Source organism: Ictidomys tridecemlineatus, chromosome 6 (genome assembly GCF_052094955.1).
Source record: "Ictidomys tridecemlineatus isolate mIctTri1 chromosome 6, mIctTri1.hap1, whole genome shotgun sequence".
Taxonomy (NCBI): Eukaryota; Metazoa; Chordata; class Mammalia; order Rodentia; family Sciuridae; genus Ictidomys; species Ictidomys tridecemlineatus.
The window spans coordinates 25,562,634-25,588,495 of NC_135482.1; the positions used below are offsets into that span (position 1 = coordinate 25,562,634).

The following is a 25,862-nucleotide window of genomic DNA, read 5'->3' on the forward strand; positions in this document are numbered from 1 at the left end:
CATAGATCTTTTGGCTTTTCTTGAAAAACAAGGCCCCTGCCAGGCACTGTGGTGCACGCCTATAATCCCAAAGGCTGGGGAGGCTGATGAGACAGGAGTATCCCAAGTTTAAGGCCAGCCTCAGCAAAAAGGCTGGGGGGGGGGGCGTGGAGGTGGCCGAGGCGCTAAGCAATTCAGCAAGACCCTGTCTCTAAATCAAATACAAAATAGGGCTGGGGATGTGGCTCAGTGGTTGAGTGCCCCTGAGTTCAATCTCTGGTACCAAAAAAAGAAAAAAAAAGAAAAGTAAAAAAGAAAAACAGGACCTAGAAACATTGTTTCCATTTCCCCATGGGGCAACAGTCCCCATAACTGACCTGCTTTGCTCATTTCTAGTACCTGCCTGGCCTGTGGACTTATGTTAACTCTGACCCTGGCAGAGTCACAGTACTCCCCACATAGTGGTTATGAGTGTAGAGGCGGGGAGATGGGATGCCTTCCCTTCCCATGGGTCATGGCTGACACCCTATAACAAAAGAAAGACATAACAGCTTCATTTAATTTGAGTTTCTTTATGTGATTAGACAAAAGGGATCTGACCTCCAGGCAAGAGACTAGTTGCGGGTGGGGAGGTCCTCAGCAGACCCCCTGTTTGGTGCCCCTGGGTCCCTCTGCAGGCCATTCCTTTCTCCTGGCTGTGGGGCAGGGTCTGTTCTGGAAGAGGATCTTATCGGACCATCACGCAAGGTGCGGCCGAGGATTTATTGCCAGCCAGCCCCTACACAGAAAGGGGAGGAGGCTAGAGGATCCTTTCTAGGTCTTTCTGCTGGCTTTGGGAAGGGCTTTAGTTTCTGAGATCTGCTTGGGGAAGAGGAGCTCTTAGCCTCTATGGTCAGCCTTCAGAGAGAAGAGGAGGAGACCGAAGGGCTGGGGGTCAGGAGGAAACTGTTTCTGAGGACGCTGCTGAGGTTTCCAGTGTCCTTCGGCTCCACGGGCTCAGGAGGCCAGTGCCAAACTGATTGGACTAACTTTTCCATTAAGTTGAGGGAGGTGTCTGATTGTTTTCACAAACCCATTCCTTGCCCTTTATTGATTTTTGTTTAAAGTTTAGCTATGGAATGTCACAGTCAAGTGACTGGGCCACCTTGAACTGACCAAAGCATGAAGAGATAAGTACAAACACCGTACATAATGGTAAGAAGTGTCACAGCACTTACAGTAAAACTTTTCTTTGAAAAGTGTGAATCTCATCAGTGCAGTGTGATGGCTGGAGTACTCGGGCCCCAGCCTGGACCTTAGCTCTGGACAGACGCTCAGAGCTGCCCGGACTCTTGCACATTCAAAAGCTTTCATGAGAGCGGTTCTGTTTCCTCTCAGCAGGATTTCTTGGCAGATCCAGATGTTGAAGAGGCTCCTCCCAACGGCCAACTTCCTTGTCCCTGCTGGGACAAACTCCATATTTCAAAACTCTCAACTAACAATCTGCCTTGGCCCACCTCGGTGTGCATTATCTCTTGCTAAATGCTGAAAGCGAGAGTCAATTTCAGGAATGATGTGCTCAGTTAGGGGTCTGTGAGGACACCCTCCATGGACAATCTTCCAGGCATCTCACACTTGGTCTTGAAGTCCCCAAGGCCTAGCATCAAGCCTGGGTGGAATGTAACAGGGACCTGTCAACTTTCCCTCCTTTGGAATTACAGCTGCTCCCAGCAAGGCTCTCTTCACATTTGAAGAGCAATGAATTCTTTTCCTCAGGGAGGAAATACCCCAGGCATTTTCATAGATCACTTTCTTCTTTTTTTTTTTTTTGCTTTGACGTTCTGTTTTTACTGGGCCCTTTCTCCGCTTGCTTTATAAACTCTTCCCAGGCCTGAAAGAAAACTCTTCCCTCATTTCAGTCTTTTGAAGTGAACTAGCACCCTCTGTAGGCCATTTTTATGACTTCAAGAAGCTACATCTCGGTGGTGCAGTTCTAATAAAGGCACCTAAGGCAAAAAAAAAAAAAAAAGGAGAAAGAAAGAAAGAAAGAGAGATCCCATTTGTCAAAATTATTCATGAAAATACTTTAAGTTATCAGAAAGCATAGAAGCCAAGAATTGGCTTCCTTTGTTTCTCTTTTGATGTCGCGTCTCTTAATGGGAGCAGTAGATCTTTAACAGGCAAGGAAGATTTTAATAAAGGGATATTTTCTCTAGCTCTTGGTGTCTTTTCTTCACCTACTACATTAAGGAGTTCATATTTTTAAGATTTGCATCATATGCACACATTCATGTATGTATTATATATTAATTTTTATATATTATGTATTGTAGTCATACACACACACACACACACACACACACACACACACACACACACATATATATATATATATATACACACACACACATATTCATTTATTTGGAGACATTTGTTGACTCACTACTAGTTGCCAGCCCCCTTTATAAGCTCTTCCTGCTCTCAGGAAGCTTACATTCTCTTCCTTCCTTCCTTCCGTACTGGGGATTGAACCCAGGGGTGCTTAACCACTGAGCCACATACCCAGTCCTTTTTGGTTATTATTTTGAGACAAGGTCTTGCTAAATTTCTTAGGTCCTCACTAAGTTGCTAAAGCCAGCCTTGAACTTGCAATCCTCCTGCATCAGCCTCCTGAATCGCTGCTACTATAGGCATGCACCACCATGCCCGTCGAGAAGCTCACTTTCTTACAAAGAGATAAGAATGCTAACCTCTAGGTTTTAAAAAGAGATGCTTGGCTGGGTATGTATCTCAGTAGCAGAGCACTTTTTAGCATGCACAAGATCTGGGGTTTCATCTCCAACACCATCACCAAAATAAATAAATAAATAAATAAATAAAATAAAGACCAGTGATCAGTACATCAACGATAAGAAACAAGAGAGTGACCTTGAGAGTGATGGGGGCAATGGAGCAAGCTGTCTTTAACAGACTAGTCCTGGTGGGACTCCAGAAGAAGGTGATTTAGAGCAGATTTGAATGAAGAGGAGACAGGTATATAAACTGTATGTTGAGGTATGACCATGAGTACTCTGACTCCAAGTACCCAAATCTCTATTTTTGATTTGTCTCCCACATGCTGTATATTGAGCTACCCCACATGGATCCCATAAAGAAAGGTGCACTCTTGCCACTGCCCAGCAGTAGCCCCATTAGAAGACTATGGAATGGCAATCTCAGGAAATCTGGTCAACTGGGTGTCAGGTGGGGAGGTGGTAGCCTTGCTAAGTATATTCATTGTTTGAGTGCGTGGTCTTTTCAGCTCTTCAGAGCTCATATTTTTCAGCCTGTGCAGAGGGCTTCTACTGTTCTCAGCAGCAGGTAGAAGCAAGAAAATGGATTCCATTTTATGAAAGTTGGATGCTGTCTCTCTTCTCCATGTTGGATACTAAGCAGCTGAGAGAAGAATTCTGGTTAGACTTTTAATAACAGGGAATGCTGGTGCCATTAGAGGTTGAAGATGTCACTTTCAACCTTGTTCTACATAAACTGCTGTTTTGTGGGCAGCTTGACTCTCCTGGACATTGAATGGGTCTAGGTCATGGGGGGCACACTCCTGTTTATTTATCTCTCCAAACCACAGAGTCTCATACTGTTGCTAGTCCTGTGACAATAGATGGAGGCAGTGTCTTAAAAAGCAGCTGCTATAGTTTGAACGTTTAATATCCATCAAAGACCCATATGTTAAAGACTTGGTCCCTAAGGGAGAACCATGTGGAGGGAGGGGACAGTGGGAGGTCATCCAGGGTGTGCTCCAAAGGGAATTGTGGGGTCCTGGACCTTCATCTCTGACTTGTTTTCAGGCCATAAGGTAAGCAGTTCTGCCATGCGCTCCCCACTACTGCCATCCAGCATGCTCACCAGAGGTCCAAACCAATGGGTCCACTGGGAAGCTCCAAAACTGTGAGTTCAACAACCCTTTTCTATTTATCAGTTATTTATCTCAGGTTCTTCGTTGTAGTGATGAGAAGCTGAGCAGCACAGAAACCAGAGAGAAACAGAGTGTGGTCATTTAGGCAACAGGAGTACAAAGAAAGATTGGCAAATACAATTGGGCTCTTCAGGCTTGTTTCCATCATCAAAGTTGCCAATTGCAGTTATAAGGTAAAATGAGTGAGTGATGCCCCAAAATAAATGAATTCTGAAAAGACAAATGATGGTATGATGCTAGACAGAGTGGGTGATCAACAAGTGGTTAATCTGAAAAAGCATTTAGAGTTGGAAATACTATAGGAATCACCTTGTACCAAGGGTCCCAATTTCTTTCCTTCTGTTTTCTTTTTTCTTTTTTTTGGTTCTGAGGATTGAACCCAGGGGTGCTTAACCACTAAACCACATTCTCAACCCTTTTTTTATTTTTTATTTTGAGTCAAAGTCTCACTAAATTGCCCAGGCTGGCCTTGAACTTGCAATCCTCCTGCTTCAGCCTCCCAAATCATTGGGATTACAAAAGTACACCATCACGCCTGGCCATGGGTCCCAATTTCTTAAGAATACTTTAAAATTATTTCTTTCTTTCTTTTTTCTTTTTCTTTTCTTTTTCTTTTTTTTTTTTTTTTTTGCTTTTTATACCATTTTATTCCAACCTGAGCACCTCAATATAAAACTAAACACTGGTGAACTGTTTTCTGTAATTCTGAATTACTGTAAAATGTACAAGTTCTGATAGCAGCTCAACACTTAAATAGATTAAATCATCTCTGACACATGGTAGATTTCATATAATGAAAAGACCTAGAATAATTAGTACAATATACTGAACTGATCAAAATAAAATGGACTTTGAAAAACAAGGTTGCAAGGTTGTTACTAACATTGCAATATTTATGTTACAAATTATAGGTATATTGTTTATTATGGTTCTAGTCATGAGGAATAACTGAAGCCCCTTCCTTCCAAAGGAGGAAGAATAATTAGATGTTTTAGTACCTGTACATTTTGTATACTTTTAAGCAACTCTTAAGTATTACAGAAAAATAATAAACATATGGAGACAAAAAGTACCCTATTTACAGTACAGATGGAAATCAAATTTAAAGTAATCAAGTTTGAGTGTACATAATTGTTAGTGCACTGACTATATTTATGTCCAAAGGGAACAAAAGGCCCTTCCCTAACCCCAAACAAGACCTATATAATGGCCAGCAGTGATTAAATAGAAATCACAGACACCTGGTTTGTTTCATTTTTGTTGAAGAGCTCACATGAAGAGAACACTATTTATTAAATTGCATTTATCTGTTTTTATACTCTTAAAACAAAATGAGGTTGCATTTGCTTTTTTACCCCATTTAAAAAATAATGAGTGAGGGCTGGGGATGTGGCTCAAGCGGTAGCGTGCTCGCCTGGCATGCGTGCAGCCCGGGTTCAATCCTCAGCACCACATACAAACAAAGATGTTGTGTCCACTGAAAACTAAAAAAAAAAAAAAAAAAAAAAAAAAAAAATTAAAATTCTCTCTCTCTCTCTCTCTCAAAAAAAAAAAATGGGTGAAATTATTTCTTGAATGATTAAGTAAGAGAATTGTAGTGGGTTAAAATTGTATGTTACCAAGGGCAAAAATACGCTCTGAGGCTCAAAGAGATTCTTCAAAGACTTACCTATGTCTGGAGGGTGTATACATATTTTTCCATACTTTTCTGCAATGCCCCCCAGGGGCTTGTACATGCTAGACAAGCACTCTACCAACTGAGCTGTACCCTCAGCCCTACAACATCTTTTTGAGAAATTATTTTTATCTGAGCCTTTCTTGAGTGTCCAGTGACAATGAGATTCCAAATTACCAACTCTCTGTACAAGTCAGTTTGGTAGTTGGTTGTTGTTGGTGAATAATAAATTTTATGTTATGGAACTAACTATATCATGGCATTGAATCACAGTACCTAAATTCATTAATCTATCTCTACCTATTATCTACTTATCATCTATCTGAAAATCCTTAACCTTACTAAGTTTGTTCTCCTGATTTAGGTGTTCTGGTTTTTTGAGACCTTCCATGAACATATTTGGTTTATGTTTGTGTTTTCCCAGGAGCTGAGCTGAAACTAAAACTCTAGGTGGATAGACTATAAGACCTGGTTAGTATTATAAGTAGACCATCATAAATATGTTTGTTGAATGAATGAAAAACACAGATAGGATTGTGCTGTGCCAGACTGGCATATCTAAACCTGTATTAGTCAAAACTCTTTATCTCTTAAGGACTAGAAAGGGCTTCAATGTAGCTTAATAGTAAAGAAAATAAAGAATACCAACCAATTGAGCCATCTGAGAATTCCTTTATAGGTCATCTCTATTTACAACTTACTTACAATGTAGTCTTCACATAAAATACTAGACACCAAGGCAACTTTGAATTTGCTGTTGTTGTTATCTGAAGTTCAAATTTAACCAGCTATCCTCTATTTGTATTAGATAATCCGGCAACTCTGCCTTCATACTACTTAGTTTCTGATCCTCCAAGATCCATTTGTTCTAATACTGTGGAACAGCTGATTCTCCTGGATAGAAAGAGCTTGATGTACAAGCAACTTCAAGTAGAAGCAGCAAGAATTTTACTTAATATAAAAAAGGAAAGCAAAGACCTTGGAGAAAATAAAGGGATAGAAAAATAATTATAATTTAAATGACTTGGAAACTCAGAGATAATTGGTGACTAACTGTAATAATGCTAATCCATAGAATTGTTGGTTATACTTGTATCAGAGGTTACAAGACAGTCACATCACTGAAATGGTGCAGTAAAGACCCTTAGATTCCTCTGCTCCATAAAAACAATGAACAGTGCAAAAATTGTTAGAATAGAGTTTTCCAGAACTCTAGAAAACAGCCAAACATTGGGAAACACTGATTAGAGAAAAATGGTTGAATTCTCGTAAGAGTGAGATTTGCTGCATTTCAAGTTATTCTATTTCCATTCTCTGCTTCGAAATTCTGCAAGAGTCTTGAAAACCAACAGCCCATGGTCACAATGGAAACCAGCAGTCTGGCAGCCACTGAAGTGGCAAAATGGTGTTGAAGCTCCATCTCAGTCCCATTCCCAGAAAACGGTCATTATTTAACCTGTCTTGTGATATTTTTGGAGCCATCATTTGCAAGATAATCTTTATTTGATTTGAGTTGTGGTTCATGCAATGCAAAAGCCTCTTCTCCAGAGGTGTTTATTAAACATAATCAGAGGCAATTCTTTAATATCGTGATTGCCTCAGGAGGGAGACAATCAATGGGGCAAACAATAGGCTAATAAAAAAAATTTAAAAAGAAAAACAGAAACAACATGTCCATAGAGGGCTTTGATATATTCTGATGCATTCCTGGGGACAGGGGACCTATACACATAAATGGAATTGTGTGTAGCCCAGGGCTTCACTCAAACTCAGGGAAGAATGAAGAAGGTCCTGAATTCTCACCTCTGACTAATCTTGAGGGACTACAGTGGCAGGGAGTGAAGGCTAAGGCAGAGTAGAAAACTGATTGAGTGTTAAATGTGTGTCCCCACATGCTCACAGAGCCCTTTGACACAGAGGGGGAGAATTATTGGTTCTAGCATGTAAGGAAATCTTTGTCCAATCATCAGCTAACCACTAAACTAATTAAACAAGGAGAACTTATGTCCACATATGGCCATGTATGTCATGTTCATAGTGATATTATTTATAATAGCCCAAACTAGAAAACACCCAAATACCCATGAATCAAGAAAATGTGCTCTATCCATACAATAGAATTTTCTTCAGCCATAAAAAGAATGAAGCATTTATATCCCACTCCTTGGTCTATACCCAAAGGACTTAAAAACAGCATACTACAGGGACACAGCCACATCAGTGTTTATAGCAGCACAATTCACAATTCCCAAACTGTGGAACCAAACTAGATGCCATTCTATAGATGAATGGATAAAGAAACTGTGGCATATATACACAATGGAATATTACACAACATTAAAAGAGAATAAAATAAAGGCATTTACAGGTAAATGGATGGAGGTAAAGAATATCATGCTAAGCAAAGTAAGCCAATCCCCCAAACCCAAAGGACAAATGTTTTTTCTGATAAGTGGATGCTAATACATAATAGGGGTGGTGGTGGTGGTGCATGGAACTAGTGAAGGAACTTTGGATTGGGCAAAGAAAAGGAGGGGAGGGGAGGGGGAATGGGGGTAGAAAAGATGATGGAATGAGAAGGACATCATTACCCTAGGTACCTGTATGATTGAACAAATGGTATGACCTTACTTCATGGACAACCAGAGAAGTGAAAAATTGTATTCTATTTGTGTACAATGAATTGAAAAGCATATTGCTATCATGTAAAACTAATTAGAACAAATAAAAAATTAAAAAATTAAAAAAAGAATGAAGCATTTATCCATTCTATAATGTGTGTGAATCTTGAAAACATTATGCTACGTGAAAGAAGCAAGACATAAAAGGCCACATATTATATGATTCCATACATATAAAATTTCTTCGATAGGCCAGTCTCTGGAGACAGAAAGTGGATTAGTGGTTTCTAGTTGGGTGGAGGGGGAAACAGTAACTTTTGGCTAATGGAGGCGAAAATTTGCAGAATTAGTTGTTATTGTTGCAGAGGTCTGTGAATATTCTAAAAGCTACTGAATTGTACTTTTTAACAATAAATTTTATACTATTTAAAATGAATTATTTCTCAGTAAAAAATAATATAAAAGAATAACAGTGTTTTTTTCTTAGGACATTTCTGTAGTAAAAATTACACTATTATGGACTGGGGTTGTAGCTTGGTGGTAGAGGTGCTTGCCTCGCATGTATAAGGCCTTGGGTTTGATCCTCAGCACTACATAAAAATAAATAAATAAAAATAAAGATATCATGTTCATTTACAACTAAAACAAAAAAATTGTTTTAAAAATACACTATTATTGCTTGTAAGAATGAGCCCTTATCTTTAAGTCTCTAAGCTTTTCAGATAAAACCTATATATGGAATAAATTATTAATTTTTATGCAATAATATTTTTATGCAAAAATAATTAATTTTTATGCAATTAATTTTATGCATAATAATGCATGCTGACTATTGTTTGTGTCTTTTTGTTGTTGTTGTTGTTTTCTGGTAGTATTGGGGATTGAACCCAGGGCCTCATGCAATGCTAGGCAAACATTGTACCAACTAAGCTATATCCCCAGCCCTGTTTGTGCCACTAAAAATTCCCTTGATGCTAGGCATGGTGGCGCACAACTGTAATCCCAGCAGCTTGGGAGGCTGAGGCAGGAGGATTGTGAGTTCAAAGCCAGCTTCAGCAAAAGCAAGATGCTAAGCAACTCAGTGAGACCCTGTCTCTAAATAAAATACAAAATAGAGCTGGGAATGTGGCTCAGTGGTCAAGTTCACCTGAGTTCAGTCCGTGGTACCAAAACAAAATAAAACAAAACGCAAATCCTCGGTAACAATTTGTACTATAATTTTTAAATTTTTTGAAATTTTCTAGAGTAATAATTTATAAGAATTTACATATACATTTTTTTTGGTACTAGGGATCAAAACTGGGAGACTTTACTACTGAGCTACACCCCAAGACCTCTTGTTGTTTCTTTATTTTGAGACAGAGTCTCCCCAAGTTACCTAGGTTGGCCTTGAACTTGTAATCCTCCTACCTTAGCCTCCCGAGTTTCTGGGTTTTTTTTTTTTTTTTAAAGAGAGAGTGAGAGAGAGAGAGAGAGAGAGGGAGAGATATAGAGAGAATTTTTTTAATATTTATTTTTTAGTTATTGGCAGACACAACATCTTCATTTGTATGTGGTGCTGAGGATCGAACCCGGGCCGCACGCATGCCAGGCGAGCGCGCTACCGCTTGAGCCACATCCCCAGCCCAGTTTCTGGGATTTTAACCATGAGTCACCAGACCTTGCTAAATATACATTTCTAAGCAATTAGTGAAGTTGATTTTTTTTCCTCCGACTTATTATTGGCCATTTGCATTTCCTTATTCATATCCTTTGTTTGCCTTCTACGAATTCTAGTGGTTATCTTTCATTTTAATTTATAGAACTATTTATAAAATGGGGATGTTATTCCTTTGTTTCTCATAACAAGATATATGATTCTTTAGCAATGTCTGCTTTCCTGTATATGCCTTTCTGACTTTATTTTTGTATCTAGTGTTAAGATATTTTTAATAATTGAAATTATAATGACACCCTGAGTGTAAGTTAATGCTAGTTAGATGTCAACCAACCACTGTGTTGTCAATTCCCTAGAATATTTGGGAATAGTTTTTTCAAAGGGTCTTCTATAGTTACATATAATGGTTTGGAAGTTCTATTTGGAAAAAGAAAAAAAAAGTTGTAATTGGAGATTTATGAAGTGCATTCAATCCAGTTAAAAACCTGGCCACTATAAAACTATTCTTCCTGTCTTATAAAAAAGCAAGTGCTGAAGTATTGGCTTTCCAGGTGCAGGAGGCGACTAGATTTGTTCAACTTGGTATTACTTGAGTACTTCCATGGAGACCTGTCACTAATCCTTGATGCTGCCTCCCTATGAATGTCGGTTAGTTTTTTGACAAGGCAGGCATCTAAATTTTGTGCCAGAAAATTTAGTTCCAACACAGGTACTGTTACTATATCAGGGGACATCTAAGTATCATGAACTTTGTTTCTGAAAGATCTGTTTATCTGGGACCCAAGTTGGAAGGAATAATGGAGAATCTACTCAGCTCCAATGGACAGGCCTTGTGCTTTAGAATTTAGGGGTTATAAGCACAATATGGGTATATTTCTGGAGGCAATTTAGCAGTGTAGAGAGTGTGGAACAAATTGTCTGTGATGTGCTCAATCCCAGTCACAGTCAGAAACTCTGCTTCATCTGGTCAGTACCCGACATTCAGCTCTTGCTGAAGGTAGGGGAAATGTTCTTAGCATGCAGGCATGGTCCGGCCATAGAGAAGAGTCCTACGCATTGTTGTGGCAAAGACTGTCAGCCGATGGATAATCTGTTCTCTTTTAATACTACGAAGTTTTGGAAGTACACATGATTTCCTAGCTAAAGTAATCCTTCTTGGTCTTTCTGGCAGCTAAATCCGGCCATAGGATTCACTTTTTGCCATATGGGATGTGAATAGATGTGTTGTGTCCACTTCCCGGTCATGCCTCTAATGGCCTTCCCTTTGGTACTGGACTCTGTTTCGTGGTCCCTTACTATTTATCCTGCTTATGACTTGTATCTTTCCTGTGGCTGTCATTTCTCCTTGTTCAAAACCAACAGTTCCTTCAGCCTCCTATGCTCTTGTCTCTCTCCTTTGGGGTCATCATTTACACATGTTCAGAGAGGGTAGCTGTCACACTAAAGGTACTGGTAATACAGCCCAGAAATATGGCAATTGGGTGAGGTATTAACACCCTATCTGATGTGCCTGGTTTCTGTTCTCCCTACTAAAAGGCTCAGGGGTCACTCCAGATAAACTGGGCTAACTGGGCTGCATGAAATAACCACACAAGAGACACAAATACCTTTTTCTTTGGGGTCACTGTGATGGCTCCTCTGACCTTAAGGGTCCACAGAAAGAGCGAGAGAGAGTGAGAGCACGCGCTGACCCCTTTTATTGAGGAGAAGTTATTTAAATGAGACAAGAGGTCAGGTTTCAAGGGGCTGAGTCTATCTTCATGGTGTCCACTGACAGCAGGTTGACTGACACCTGGGTAGGCCACACCCAAGGGCACAGTAAAAGAAGGGGACACACACAAGGCACTTCCATGGAAGATTCTATCCTAAACAGGGCAAGGGGTTATATTACAGAGGAACAGATGAGCATAGCTTCACCCTTGGGGCTGGAGCAAGACACACCCATGCAGGAGACACCGACCCTCCCACCCAAGAAGGGTGGGGAAAGCTCTGGCACATTTCTGTGACTGAGCGCCTCAACACCCAGCCAGGGAGTGTAACCCAGTCACGTGTAAGGTTGGTCTCCCACACTGATGCATTTGATCAGTGAGAGATATGAATTCAGAAATTGCTGGTGGGTAAACTGATCTCCTTTCCCTTGACAGCTAATGCCTCGCCTACCTTGTTTTTATAAGTAGCTTGTTTGAAATGCAGAAACTTAGGTCTAAGCACAGGCCATTCAATCAAATCTGTATTCCAACAGGAACCTGGGAGATTGGGCAAGCACCTTAAAGTGTGAAAAGGACCACTCTAAGAAACAGCTGTTCCACAAACAAAACCAACACTAGACACATTCAATTCAGACTACTGAAAGCCAAATATGGAGAAAAATCTTGAAATCAATCAGAAAAAAAACACCCATTACACAGAGACAAAGATAAGAGGTGCTGTGGTCATGTTGTCAGGGTCTATGCAAATCAACTCAAAAATTAAGGGTAAATGAAGACATTTTTCAAGAAGCCAAGACCAAAAGGATGAATTATAAGCAGATCTATGCTCCTAAAAATGTGACAGGAATCTCTTCATGCAGAAGTAATATTATATCAAACAAATGTGGAGTTACAGAAAGAAAAAAAGAGTGCTGGAAATGTCATAAATGGAAGGTCAATAGGAAATTCTATTTAAAGTTCTAATTGCTCTAAAAAGTTGAGGATCGGTGAAATAAGCCAATTCCAAAAAAAACCAAAGCCTGAATGTTCTCTCTGATATGTGGGTTCTAACACACAATAATGGGGCAGGGGATAGAAGGTCATTGGATTAGACAAAGGGGAATGAAGGGAAGGGAGGGGGATGGGAATAGGAAAGAAAGTAGAATGAATCGAACATAACTTTCCTATGTTCATATATGAATACGTGACCAATGTAACTCGACATCATATACAACCTCAAGAATGGTAAATTATATTCCATGTATGTATTATATGTCAAGACATACTCTATTGCCATGTATTTCTGTTTTAGTCAGCTTTTTATTTTTTTTTCCTGCTGTGACTAAAGAATCTGACCAGAACAACTATAGAGGAGGGCTCACGGTTTCAGAATTCTCAGTCTATAGAAGGCTGGCTCCATTTCTTGGGGCTCAAGATGAGGCTGAACGTCACGGCAGAGTGTGTGACAGAAGAAAGCAGCTCACATCATGGTGATCAAGAAGCAGGGAGAGACTTCTCTCTCCAGATACAAATATATACACCAAAGCCACACCCCAATTCCCACTTCCTCCAGCCACACCCTACCACTTCAGTTACCACTCAGTTAATCCCTAGCAGGGGATTAATTCACTGCTTGAGTTAAGACTCTCATAACCCAATTATTTCTCCCTTGAACCTTGCATTGTCTCACACGTGAGCTTCTGGGGGACACCTCACAGCCAAACCATAACAATATCTAAAAAGAACAAATTAAAAAACGTTGGGTGATCAGCTAGTATCATCACCATAAGTGTACATGACATACATAAAGGGTAGAACAATAGAGGCATCAAAGATGAGAGGGAGGGGTCAGGATCATAGTATATTATTTAAAGCTAGATTGTCATTAATTTAAGATCACCAACTTGACCTAATGGTCAAGTTGAACATTCCACCCCCAAAAAGCAGAATGCAAAAATATGTCTTTGATTCATACCTGGAATAAAGTAGATATTATTAAGAACAGAAATGCTACTGGAAGATCCTTCAATATTTACAAATTAAATTACATACTTCTAAATAATCTTGGATCAAAAAGGAATTCACAGGGATGAGGGTGTGGCTCAGCGGTAGAGCGCTAGCCTTGCATGTGTGAGGCACTGAGTTCAATCCTCAGCACCACATAAAAATAAATAAAGGTATTGTGCCCATCCACAACTAAAAAAAAAAATTTGTTTTAAAAAGGAATTCCCAGGGAAATTAGAAAATATTCAGAATTAAATGAAAATGAAAAAATGCTAGTAACATATAATTATTGTTCCAGGGCAATGAGAAAGGAATCCCACTCATTATCGAGCCCCCATGTTGGTTTCTGGGTTATTTCCTAAGTACTTCCTTGTGCAGAAGCAGAAGCTGGATTATAAGGTATGGTTTTAAAAGAGAATCCAGGGCTGGGGATGTGGCTCAAGCAGTAACACGCTCGCCTGGCGTGCGTGCGGCCCGGGTTCGATCCTCAGCACCACATACAAATAAAGATGTTGTGTCCGCCGAAAACTAAAAAATAAATATTAAAAAAAATTTCTCTCTCTCTCTCTCTCTCTCTCTCTCTCTCTCAAAAAAAAAAAAAAAAAAAAAAGTTCACCATCCTGCCTGGATACAATGGCACACTCCTAAAATTCCATATTAAAAAAAAAAGGAATAAAAAAGAATCCAGAGGTATTCAATTAATATAAGGAACAGAAGCACCACTAAGGAGATCAAGCTGAGCTTCCTGAAGTAGAGTGGGGAAAATGCTTTTGGAGAGCCACTTCAGAGTGCATGACAGCAGCGTGGTAGCACATGCTTTTAATCCCAGCAACTCAGGAGGCTAAGGCAAGAGGATGGAGAGTTCAAGGCCAGTATCAACAATTTAGCTAGCCCCTAAGCAACTTAGTGAGATCCGGTCTTAAGATAAAACAACAAATAAAAAGGTCTAGAGATGTAGCTCAGTGGTAATGCACCCCTGACTTTAATCCTCAGTACAAAAAAAAAAAAAAAAAGGAAAAGAAAATCTTACAGAGTACATGATAGAACTCAGTAGCAAGAAAAGTGTCTAAAGTGTATTTCTTTCTTTCTGGTGCTGGGGATCTCTGCATGCTAGGCAAGTAATCTACCACTGAGCTACACTCCAGCCCACAAACCTGTATTTTAAAGGGTTTGGAACTATATTAAAAAGTTCAATACTTTGCCAAGAGTCTAAGCAAAGAGTTAAATTCCCTTTTGACCATAGATGGCAGTTGTTCCTTTGAATATGACCAAGACTGCCTCACACAGCCAGAATCAGCTCTATCTGTCTTCCTTCCTTTCCTCCCTTCTCTTCATGGAGAAGTACTTCCTTTTTAAACATTCTCCTCCGCCTAGGCGTTGCTCTTTTAATTTATGTTTTTTTCCTGAATACTTCTCTGGATATTCATTTCAGTCTGCTTTATATGATAAGAAAAGTCTTTTATAAGAGTTCCCATGTACTCCTCTACCCAGAAAAGATCAAATCCCATAGAGAACTTCTAGAAAAAAAAAAGTGTCTTAATGTCTTGCACATATTTGGAGAATATGTAACTTTTCCCCTCCTCCAATCAGGCATCTGGATGTCTTGTGCATTTTGGAATTCCAAACATTTTCTCCTCCACCACAGCTGAATCGAAAGCATATGACCCAATGAAGTCAGGCATTGGACTCTACAACATGAAGACACACAGAAAGAAGATTGGGGCTGAGTCATCCTATTGGCAGCCTCCAAAATAGACTCATCCAGGAATTCCTGGTACTGAGATCCCTGGAGGTCCCTTGGTGTGGTTCTTTCTAAGTCTGGTTTGTTCAGGTTGTTGGGTTTGCTTTTTTTTTTTTTTTAATTTGTTTGTTTTGTTCTTATTGTTTTGTTTTAAATTCTGCATGGTCTTGAATGATTTGAGTCAGCTCTTTTTTGCTCCAGTTTGATAGAATCTGTTCCTGTTGTTTGCAAGCAAAGGGCCATAACTGAGACAAATGACAATGTAAAAATGGTGCCAAGTGCTGTGCCAGACTTTCTGGGTAGAGCCTGCTTCTGCTGATGCAGGCTACAAGATGACTCAACACTTTCACACGTTTCTTTACTTTTTCTGCTATGAAACCTCTGTTCTTACAGTGGATGATATGCTCAGACATTATCACCACCACCACCACCACACACACACACACCTTGGTACAAAAATCATTACTTATGTACAAGGTCCACATTTGTTCTTTTCTTACTAGTCAGTGTGCATAAAAGTATGGATTCTTAACACCCATAAGAATCTAGTTGGGTCACAGAGATAAATAGCAGGTATAAAGTAGCCATTTTAATGATCCAGAATATACTTATGTTATTTTTTTGACATTATCATTAAAGTGAAAATACATCACTTAAAAAACAAACAAAATACCTCTAAGGTGAAGTATTTGCAAATCCTTGAAAACAGATTCCACAAATTCCCATTTAAGGAATATTGGCCTGAGACATTTAGATCTATTGTCTATGGTAGACCTTTATGTTGTATTTCACAGATTTGAATCTTTCTCCTTAATAATACCTCAGCAACCATCATGCCCAACCTTAACAACTGTGTAGCTGAGGGTCATAAGCTTAAAAAGTTAACATGTAAAGACATGAGCAGAAAAATCACAAAAGTCCATAGACAAAAGAAAATGGGTTGAATCTTGGTAATAATCAAAGATATTTAATATTTTAGTTGGATGGTCTAGGTAATGCTGCTGTAACACTCAACCCCAAATTTTAGTGGCTTAAAACAATAGTTTTATTTTTTGCTCATATCCATCTGGCTTAACTGAAACAATTAACATGGAATTAATTTTCCATCTTAATCAATTATGAGACATTGGCTACTTTCTGAAACACTGCTAGTAATCGTTTGCAAGTATACAAGAGGGCTCTGGAGGATCTTGTACCAGCTCTGGAATACTCAGCCCAGAAGGAGGACATGTCCTTCCTATGCACAACTCACTGATCAGAACATGTCACATGGACCCCACCTAACACTAAGGGCCATGATATTCAATCCTTCTTTGTGTTTGAAGAGAATTTAAAAAGGAAAGTCAGTTATTTGATGGAGAGCATTGATGACTACAATTGGTAATTAACACAAGAATAAATCATTTTTTTTCATGGACTAGCTTGGCAACTTTATAGAGATATCTAAATCCTTATCTCAGCAAAGGTATGGAAATAGGCAGTCTCGGACGTTGAGAAAGAAATTCCATGTTCCATGTTAAACATTTCAAAGGAACAACATGGAACAAAGCCTCCAGTTAAGTCATGATGGATATGAGCAAAAAATAAAACTGTTGTTTCATGCCACTGGGGAGGTGGGTCAGTGGTTGAGTGCCCCTGAGTTCAATCCCTGGTACCAAAAAAAAAAAAAAAAAAGGGAGTGGGGGGGGTTGGGGGGGGGATTGTGGGATTCTTTGCTCTCTTTTCTTTCTTGATTTCCTTCGAGGGGTGGATGGCTCTGCTCCACCACACACTCCTTGCTGGGATATGCTGCCTTCCCACAGGTCCCAAAACAACAGGGCCAACTAACCAATTCGTGTCTTCATACCTGTACTTTGGATAGTAATGACCATCACATTCCACCATCATTAATAACCCCATGCCCCCTCCCTTCCCCTCCAACCCTTCTGCCCTATCTAGAGTTCATCTATTCCTCCCATGCTCCTTCTCCCTATCCCACTATGATTCAGCCTCCTTATATCAAAGAAAACATTTGGCATTTGTTTTTGTGGGATTGGCTAACTTCACTTAGCATTATCTTCTCTAACTCCATCCATTTACCTGCAAATGCCATGATTTTATTCGACTCCTGTGATGTAAGAGTTAAAATAAAGAATCAATAAATGGGATGGACTCAAACTAAAAAGTTTCTTCTCAGCAAAAGAAGTAATCTGTGAAGTGAATAGAGAGTCTAATTTTGGGAGCAAATCTTTACCCCTCACACATCAGATAGAGCACTAATCTCTAGGATATATAAATAACTCAAAAAACTAAACACCAAAAAAAAAAAAAAACAATCAATAAATGGGCCAAGGACCTGAAGAGACACTTTCCAGAAGATGATGTACAATCAATCAACAAATACATGAAAAAATGTTCAACATCACTAGCAATTAGAGAAGAGCCCATTTCTCTACAATTAAGGACTCCAACTAGGGTGGTTTCTCCATGGGTGACCGCCGTGTTGTTTTGAAGCTCAACTGCTCATTATCCATGCAGTCTATCTTGGAAGCAGGGTGGGGGGGTATTGTCTCTTCTCAGAGTTGCTTCCATTTCCTTGGAAGCTCATTTATGTCCAGAATAAGGGAAGAGACAGTACTGACTCTGCTCCCTAGAATGCTTCTTATGGTTGAGCTTTCCTTCCCTAAAGAGTCATCCCCTGGAGCTGGGGATGCAGCTCAGTGGTTGAGTGCTTGCCCAGCATGCACGAAGTCCTAGGTTCAATCTCCAGCATTTCCAAGCAACAAGCAAACATCCCCTGCTCTTTAAAACTTAGCAGATCATCCTGGTCTCATCTTTTCACTTGGCTTCCCTTCCTCCTTCCCTTCCATTTTTCTTTCCTTACTTTTTTCCTCCAGGGAAACTTTGAGCTGTTTCAGACACTGTATCCAGTGCTAGGGATACGACAATGAGCAAGACAGTCTCACCACCTTTATGGAGTACCTTATTCACTGGGGAAAAGGAAGAAAACAGGTCATTGCAGTTTATCCCTGGGGTAGGCACCTTTGAGGAGGCCCAAATTCCTGCCTACGGGTATCCATGCCCTAGTGTTGGCTGGACTATAGAATATGGTACAGTGGTTAAGATGTCACTTCGAGATTATGTAATAAAAGAACGGGCAGTCATGATTTTCTCTCTCCTTCTCTCTCTACCCTCTATCTCTTACTCATTGCTCTTAAGAGGAGAGATGGCAAAATCTTAGCAGAACTAAACTGAAATTTTCTCTCCACGCAATCAGAAGAATTCAAGAAAATTTCAAAAGGAGCCACATAATTTTTTTAGCTGATGCTCTGTCCATATACTATTAAACTCATCGCTTGTTTGTGAGGCACTTGGAAAAACTGACCTACACTGATCAGCTGAGACCCTTGGCCAACTGTGGTCTCCTTGTTAGACAGGAGCAGCTGGTTTTTCAAGCTAAACCTCAGGCAGTGGTTCTGCATCTGCGTGCATGGCAAAAGGGTGTCCCATGAATTTTTATGGTGTGCTGCCAGAGTTTGATCAGTACATAAAACTTATGCCTCCCCACCTCCAGCTAGGCACAGGGCCATGTGTATCTCACTCTCTATCCTTAAGAAATATCACCTTTGTATGAGAACACTGAATTGGAACACTTGTGTCAGGGCAATCTACACTCAAAGCTTACATAAAAATGAAGGTGGCCAAGTTAATAGTAAAACAACTATAGAAAGCCTTTTTTTTAAAAAAAAAATTCTTTCAAACTTGCTTTTAAGAAACCATTGTTCACTTTTTAATGCTTTTGCATGCACTATCCAAACCTCAAGAATTCAGAACTGTGGCTAATCCTCTAACTTCAGGGTTGAGACTTGAATCCCAAAAATATGAAAAAGGTCATATTGCAGAGGTTAGTGGTCAGAATCCTTTCACTATCCACCAAGTCAAATCTCAGAATTCTGTGCTTTTATGGGAACAAATATTTCTTCTTCATTTGTTCTGCCAAGGTAATAAAACACAACTGGTGATTTGCTGTGATTATGTTCTCTCTGAAAGCTTCCTGATGTGCAACTTGATCTTTTTTTTCCCCTAAGATATATTATAAAACCACTTAGAGCTTGTAAATGATTTGTTCTAAGTGACATTGGAACATTTCCTAAAGGAACAGTGGTTCCTTTCTCAGAATTTCAGAATCTGTGTAACATACTTAAGACAAATGGGATCTAAGAATATAGTCAGGCTCTTGAAAAGCAGGGGTTGGGAAAAGAAGTCAAGGGCAGCAGTTGGGGGTACAGTTTTGTGCATAAAAACAGGATTAGAGGATTGTTGTGCTTTTCTCTTCTAGTGTAGAACTGGGCCATGTTTGAGTACCTGGAGTGAGCTTGGCAGAAAATCACTTGCTTTCTCATGCTGTGGTGTTCTATAGAACTTTCTGTCCACATTGCTGTCTTACTGAATGACCCATTTTGTAAATGAAATGCCACAGAATTTCCACATATCCAAATCAGAAGAAATATGCTGACCTAAGATATAAAAATCGATTGAAGTATCAGACTTGATCTTTTTCTTATCTAAATGTTAAAAGAGATACTTGCCTAACATCACCAAAGTGATTTAAAATGAGTATCTAGCTTGGATTGAAACATTTTTATGCCCCAGACCAAAAAACAAAAAAAACCCTATAATTCGTAAGGGCCAATTGGATAGAAGAGAGTCCCACTTTATCTTTTAATAAAGATGTGTAGCACTGTCATCTTCTCATGTTTGCTTTCAAAGAAGCAAAACAAGTCTCATTTGCTTGAAAGTTGAACTTGATAAAAAAAAATGGTATTTAATTGGGACATTTATAGCTGAGGAAAAAGGATACCAAATTCTAGCAAGGCAGCCTCAGAACATGCAGATCTCAGTGTCTAGTTTTTGGAAAGTGGAGGCTAAAGTCAGACTCAGAAACATGATATGGCTCTGGCTCTGTCCCACAAGGCGCTAGCCAGTGGATCCAAGTTGGTGTTCCAAAGGGGAGGAGCAAACTTGATGTAACTGCACCCAATTGTTGATGATATCTAAGAGGGTCTAGTTTACAGGTGGATCTGGGCAGCAAAGGTCTTGATGTACAGGTGATGCTTCAAGTTAGCAAAGAACAAATATCATGCTTGAGAATGGTTCATCTTTTTCGAGTGGAACTTTACCTCTTGAGAGCTGTCTGTGAAATGTGTGTGGACTGTGTTGCACATGGTTGCCTAGTGAATAGGATAATCTGGTGTCTGGGAACGTTCAGTGGACATTTCCTCTGGTTGACAGCCCAGAGACATTGTGAGCCCTATTCTGCTCTGCCTAGTCCCACACAACACTGGAAATGGGGTGACCACCCAGCCACACAGCCCCTCTGAGATAAGTGTGACCTGCCAAGATGCCAATCAATGTGTTGACTACAAGAATCATGAAGCAAGACTCCACCCTTGAAACCTTACCCCTGCCTTTGATGTACCCCCTTAAATAAACCACAGGAGCTATTTTCTAATTGTCTAGCTCCAGCTCCTTTGTGGACTGGACCTATCAGGTATTCCAATTCTTTAAACCTAATTCTGACTTTGTCTTTTGTTCTTCACTAATTATTCTAGACTTTAATTTCTCAGGTGGTTTACAGTCTCCTTGGCAGGAAGAAGAACCCCCTAACGAGGCGTTGGCTACCTCCCCATACCTACCCACAACTTGGGTGTCCATGAAAAGCCTCTCGTCCATCTTGAAGACTTCACAGGGCTCCAGTGGAGTAATGTTAAGGTTCAATCCTGCAGACTAAATCTGTGTTAAAAGAGTTTTAGGAGAGTGTTATAATGAACACATTGCAGGCATCACAGATACTACTAGGTCTACCAAAAACCAAATGCTTTAGAACCCACCACCCACTTGCACAGGTGATACGAACCTAGAAGGTAGGAACTCATACTAGTGTTAGCAAACCAAGCAACATGGTCATGGTGAGGAGAATCAGCTACTTATGGGAGGTGTCTCTCTACCTGTCATGTACTAGATTTCAAGGAAAGGAAGTATAAAAAATGTATAGAATCCCAAATTGCCGATAAGTAAAAGATGTTCAACCTCACTGCCAATCAGAGAAATAAGTGAAGTTAAAACCACAATTGGCACAATGGTATTATTAACATATTTCACTTCCATCAGCTGTGCAGAAGAAAGTTTACTGCAATATGCAAAAAATTTAAAATTATCCAAATGGTCATCAACAGAATGGTTATTTTATTTAATTTTTTTTTTTTTTTTAACATTTATTTATTTTTTCTTAATTCTCGGCGGACACAACATCATTGTTGGTATGTGGTGCTGCTGGGGATCGAACCCGGGCCGCACGCATGCTAGGCGAGCGCGCTACCACTTGAGCCACATCCCCAGCCCCCTGGTTATTTTATTTAAAAGCAAATATTTTTGGTAACTTAAATTTTGCATTACCATATATGAATAGCTGACCAGTGTAACTCCATATTGTGTACAACCACAAGAATGGGAAATTGTACTCTATGTATATATAATATGTCAAAATACATTTTACTGTCATGGATAACTAGAAAGAACAAATAAAATTTTAAAAAGATTAAAAAAATGTCACATTACATTTTTGCAGTGAAATTCTATTTAAAATGTTATATTGATGGACATATAGCTCAAGGATAAAAAGCTTGCCTCACATGTGCAAGGAGAATGTTATAATGAACACATTACAGGCATCATTGCTGAGTTTATTCTCCAGAACCCAAAACAACAATAACCACAACAAAACCACACACAAACAAAAGGCATGCAACAAAACGAGCAAGCAAAAATAAAACCCAAAATGCTATAAAGCAATGAGCATGAATAAATATAAGCTACTAGAGAAAATTGAAGGCACATTCATGAAAAAAATGTATTTTAGAGTAGCGCAGCTTAAATTATACTCTATAATTTAAATATATAGGTTAATGCAGAAAAATAAAACTTTTTTTTTTGCACTTCTATCATAATGCTTCCTAGTTTACATTGTACATTTTAATGTAGGTTCCTAGTGGTCCAATATGACAGTGGGTTCTTCGAAGTCATGAACCAAGCACAGTGCCTTAACAGAGTAGTTGCTCAATAGTGCTAGTCAAATAAATTAATTAGCAAATGATTGAAGAGTTAAGGACACAGTTGTCATCAGTTTAGCTGAAATTACTTGCACCAAGATCCAGGCCCACACTGCTGATACTCATGTTCCTGTCCAACTTGACCTTTCCCTGGCACCCCTGGCCTTCCATCTCATGGACTTGTTAGATTTGTCAAGCTGAGCTGGGAGAGAGATGATCTGTCCCCATAACTCACTCTCCATCCACATCTTTCACCTTATTTTGGGAGTTGGGACCATCCCAAGGCAATCAGATGTCTTTGAGGTGACCTTGAGAAAGACCATGCTTTTCCTATATGTGTTTGTATCTGTGCATGTGCCCACTCACACATGTGCCAGCAAAGACCAGCATGAGCTCAATGTTAACCTTTCTCCCGACCACACCACCTCCTAATTTTAAGGTCAATCAGAAAACACACAGAGAAAAAGAAATAAAACAAATGAACATAAATAGTGTGGCAACTCTCAGAGCATGTTGATGAGCATACTCATTGGCATTTCAAGGATAAGAGGCATTTCAAAGGACATATCTAGAATAAATACCAAAGAGCAGTATAAGCTGGAACACTGAGACCCTTAAAAATTCTAAAAAAGATACAGGGCATGATGGCACGTGTCTGTTATCCTAGATACTCATGAGGCTGAGGCAGGAGGATTTCAGGTTTGAAGCCAGTTTAACAACCTAGCGAGGCTTTAAGCAACCTAGTGAGACCCTGTCTCAAAATAAAAAATAAAAAGGGCTGGTGATGTGGCTCAGTGATTAAGCATCCCTGGGTTCATACCGTATTAAAAAAATTACAAAAAGAACCATAAGTAAAACAATACTTAAGGTGTATTTGAAGCAGGAGAATCAGGAAAAGGGATTACCCCACTGCCAAATGAACATGAAGCTGTGTTAACAGACAGCAGAGAGAGCATGAAAAATTCCACTTTTATTTTGCTTCAAGCTTCAGAAGCAACTTCTCAAAGTGGGCTCCACAAAATGCTAGTTCTTGAATAGGTTTTGCAAGATCAGATCTTGTCATGATCAGAAACATTTGGAAATGTTGAGGAAATACTCAGATCTCTTTACTGCATGATGCTTTGAGATAGACAATGTTTTCCAAAACCCTGATAAAGAGGCAAGTTTTTTTTTTTTTCCCTGTGGTGCTGGGGATTGAATCCAGGGTCCTGTGCATGTGAAGCAAGAACTCTACCAACTGAGCTATAGCTCCAGCCCAAGAAGCAAAGTCTTTACTGCCATTCACCAGAACTACTGATGCTTTTTTTTAAAATCAGGAAGCATTGCATGGAGCTAATGTTCTTTGGAAAATACTGTTGAAAGAAAGAAGAGTGGTCTTTCATTGTAAAATACATAAAACAACAAAAATAAAGAACAAAGGGCAAAGATAAAACTGCATTAGGAAACTACAGATTTGTTTTTTCCAAAGTAATTTGAGAGAGAATTGTTTTCAAATCTTTTCTATTCAAAAGTATATTTCAACTACTAAATCAACTTAGGAATTTTTTTTTTTTTGTGGTGCTGGGGATTGAACCCAGGGCATTATGTATATGAGGCAAACACTCTACCAACTAAGCTATAGCCCCAGCCCCTCAACTTGATAAAAAGAAGTTCAAGTTTTCATTAAATTGGAAATGTATAAGTAGTATATCTTTAGAGAGGTTTTTGAAACTAGAGACCCAAAAGTGATTACCATTCAGAGTTAAAATAAATTCTCAAAATCAATTATGATGATTTTTGTTTTGTAGGTAACAGAAATGCTGGCATTTTAGGGAAAAAGTTAATTTACTGGTGGAACTTTTTTTTTTTTTTTTGGTGCTGGGGTTTGAACCCAAGGCCTTGTACAGGCGAGGCAAGCAGTCTACCAACTGAGCTATGTCCCCAACCCAATGGTGGAACTTTCATTGGGATGAAAGATGAAAAGTTCAGGACTCAAGCTTGAGACGAGGGCAGGTGCCGGGAAGTCATGGGCACTAAGGCCTGGAATACATGCAATCTTTTAAAATTTCCAAATCTGAATTGAATTCCTTCAAACATTTTCCCTGCTAGTAATTACTCAACAAAGATCCTAATTCCTGGGAGAAAGTCCAGTTGGAATGGCTTGGTTTTTCATGTCTGCCTCCTGGTAAAGGATGAATGAGACACCAAGAATACTCATAGTGGGGAGGTGTAGGTATTAGTCAGCATTCTCCAGAGAAGCAGACCAAGGGGATATGTAGATACCTAAAAGGAGATTATGGGAATTGGCTTATATGATTATGAAGGCCAGGATGTCCTACAATATGCTGTCTACAAGCTGGAAAACCAGGAAAGCTAGTGGTGTACTTTAGTCTGAGGACAAAGGTCAAAGGTTTGAAAATGGAGAGAGGGACTGGATTCTAGTGTAAATCCTAGAATCTAGAGACCTGAGAACCCAGAGCTCCAGTGTCCCAGAACAGGAGAAGATGGCTGCTCTTCCAGCTCAAGATAAGAGTGAATTTACCCTTTCTGCCTTTTTTTTGTTCTATTTGGGCCCCCATTCTTTGCATGATGCCCACCCACATCCTCTTGATCAATATATGGGTTCAAAAGCTAAACTCTTCCAGAAACGCCCTCACAATAATACCCAGAAAAATAATTTTATCAGCTATCTGGTTATCCTAAGCTTAGCCCAGACAAGTTGACTTGCAAGATTAAACATCATAACATATTCCCCCAAATAAAATGAAGGACTGGCAGAAAGGGACAATGATTGGTAAATGACTAAAAATTAACCAATTCCTTCGATCTGTTTCTTAAGAAAAAGTTATATCAAATTAATTTCCTGAGGTTGGCAGAATTCAGAAATGGCAGAGATGCACTGTATCATCGATTTCTTTGTTTATATTTAATCTATTTGTCTGTAAATATTCAAGGCACAGAACCCAAATCACTATCAGTCACCGACTTAAAACCTTCAGTGGTTTACGGATAGAATAGAATAGAATATCTCTAATGTGGCCTCTAGGCCCCACAGCATTTGGGCTCCTGACCCGAATCCTTCACTTCTCACCTCTTGCCCCATGTATTCTAGTCCCAGTAGCCCTAAGCTTCCCCCAAACTATCCTATCTATATCCTATCTATACCCCCCAAACTATCCTATCCTATCCTATCTCTTCTCACTTAAATCAGAATAATCTGTATAACTCCTAGTCATGGCCTTAATGAAACACTGGTTCCTCAGAGAAGTTCTTTAAAACTCTCAGCCTGGGGGCTGGGGATGTGGCTCAAGCGGTAGCGCGCTCACCTGGCATGCGTGCGGCCCGGGTTCGATCCCCAGCACCACATACAAACAAAGATGTTGTGTCTGCCAAATAAATATTAAAAAAAAAATTTCTCTAAAAAAAAAAAAAAAAAACTCTCAGCCTGATTCTCTATCCCCTGCTCTTCTGGCCCCAGGAA

General features: G+C 39.5%; 1 long non-coding RNA gene across 1 annotated transcript; it reads right to left on the reverse strand.

Annotated features, from left to right (window-relative positions):
• Nucleotides 1-535: 535 nt before the first annotated feature.
• LOC144378574 (uncharacterized) lies at nt 536-21,541 on the reverse strand. The gene is made up of 2 exons (XR_013440392.1): nt 20,990-21,541; nt 536-1,964 (listed from the first exon to the last, which is right to left on the reverse strand). It is a non-coding gene; the product is annotated as an uncharacterized LOC144378574 (long non-coding RNA).
• Nucleotides 21,542-25,862: the final 4,321 nt, after the last annotated feature.